This window comes from Bufo gargarizans, chromosome 6 (genome assembly GCF_014858855.1).
Source record: "Bufo gargarizans isolate SCDJY-AF-19 chromosome 6, ASM1485885v1, whole genome shotgun sequence".
Taxonomy (NCBI): domain Eukaryota; kingdom Metazoa; phylum Chordata; class Amphibia; order Anura; family Bufonidae; genus Bufo; species Bufo gargarizans.
Window position 1 is genome coordinate 51,063,037 of NC_058085.1, and position 2,071 is coordinate 51,065,107.

Below are 2,071 nucleotides of genomic sequence, written 5' to 3' on the forward strand. Positions count from 1 at the left end.
CTCCCCGGCACTGCAGGAGTCTCCAGTATAACAATCTGGGGTGCGGTGACAAATATGTAGCAGAGCTGTAATTGCTACTATCCTGGCACTGTATTTGCCCCACCACAGAGCATTCTACGCTGGCAGATAACATAGAACAGTAGCTTACAGTCCTCGGTGTAGTGACTGATATAGAAGATGTGATATCTCAGAAGAATGGCTTTGCCTGTGTGTCAGTCTTCACAGCGGTATGGCATTCCATTCATAAACCTCAGGCTGATCAGTACAGTAAGCCCTGCGTAGACTGTGTCCTAGATGGTGACGGTTCTCTGCGGGGTGGCATCGTGGAGGGCGTCACTGCCACTTGTCACATCACATCTGCCCTCGGAGCAGAATAATCTCCTGTGAATCTAAGGACGGCGCACTTTACAGAGTGGCCGCTACACAGCACCCCCCAAAGGGTTAAACCGGTGTGTGCGCAGACTGTCTGTTATATAGTCCCCTCCGAACCAGACTATTACTTGAACGGGTCCACAATCACAGAGATGGGGAACGGAAGCACGGATCGGAACCCCCACGGAAGCATTACGGTCTGCTTCCGTGGTGTTTCTGTCTGTGCCGCCGCACCGCAAAAAAAAGTTGAATTTTTTATTTTTTTTGCGGTGCGGACAGATCATGGACCCATTCAAGTTGAATGGGTCTCGATCCGTCCCAGCCCCCACACAGACGTTGCCTGTGCATTGGGGACCACAAATTGTGGTGTCCAATGCATGGAATAGATGCACAACGTTTGTGTGCAAGAGGCCTATCTCTCCCTCTCTGACCCTCTGTCTCTCCCTCTCTGACCCTCTGTCTCTCCCTCTCTGACCCTCTGTCTCTCCCTCTCTGACCCTCTGTCTCTCCCTCTCTGACCCTCTGTCTCTCCCTCTCTGACCCTCTGTCTCTCCCTCTCTGACCCTCTGTCTCTCCCTCTCTGACCCTCTGTCTCTCCCTCTCTGACCCTCTGTCTCTCCCTCTCTGACCCTCTGTCTCTCCCTCTCGACCTCTGTCTCTCCCTCTCTGACCCTCTGTCTCTCCCTCTCTGACCCTCTGTCTCTCCCTCTCTGACCCTCTGTCTCTCCCTCTCTGACCCTCTGTCTCTCCCTCTCTGACCCTCTGTCTCTCCCTCTCTGACCCTCTGTCTCTCCCTCTCTGACCCTCTGTCTCTCCCTCTCTGACCCTCTGTCTCTCCCTCTCTGACCCTCTGTCTCTCCCTCTCTGACCCTCTGTCTCTCCCTCTCTGACCCTCTGTCCTCTCCCTCTCTGACCCTCTGTCTCTCCCTCTCTTGACCCTCTGTCTCTCCCTCTCTGACCCTCTGTCTCTCCCTCTCTGACCCTCGTGTCTCTCCCTCTCTGACCCTCTGTCTCTCCCTCTCTGACCCTCTGTCTCTCCCTCTCTGACCCTCTGTCTCTCCCTCTCTGACCCTCTGTCTCTCCCTCTCTGACCCTCTGTCTCTCCCTCTCTGACCCTCTGTCTCTCCCTCTCTGACCCTCTGTCTCTCCCTCTCTGACCCTCTGTCTCTCCCTCTCTGACCCTCTGTCTCTCCCTCTCTGACCCTCTGTCTCTCCCTCTCTGACCCTCTGTCTCTCCCTCTCTGACCCTCTGTCCTCCCTCTGACCCTCTGTCTCTCCCTCTCTGACCCTCTGTCTCTCCCTCTCTGACCCTCTGTCTCTCCCCTCTCTGACCCTCTGTCTCTCCCTCTCTGACCCTCTGTCTCTCCCTCTCTCTGACCCTCTGTCTCTCCCTCTCTCTGACCCTCTGTCTCTCCCTCTCTCTGACCCTCTGTCTCTCCCTCTCTCTGACCCTCTGTCTCTCCCTCTCTCTGACCCTCTGTCTCTCCCTCTCTCTGACCCTCTGTCTCTCCCTCTCTCTGACCCTCTGTCTCTCCCTCTCTCTGACCCTCTGTCTCTCCCTCTCTCTGACCCTCTGTCTCTCCCTCTCTCTGACCCTCTGTCTCTCCCTCCCTCTCTCTGACCCTCTGTCTCTCCTCCCTCTCTCTGACCCTCTGTCTCTCCCTCCCTCTCTCTGACCCTCTGTCTCTCCCTCCTCTCT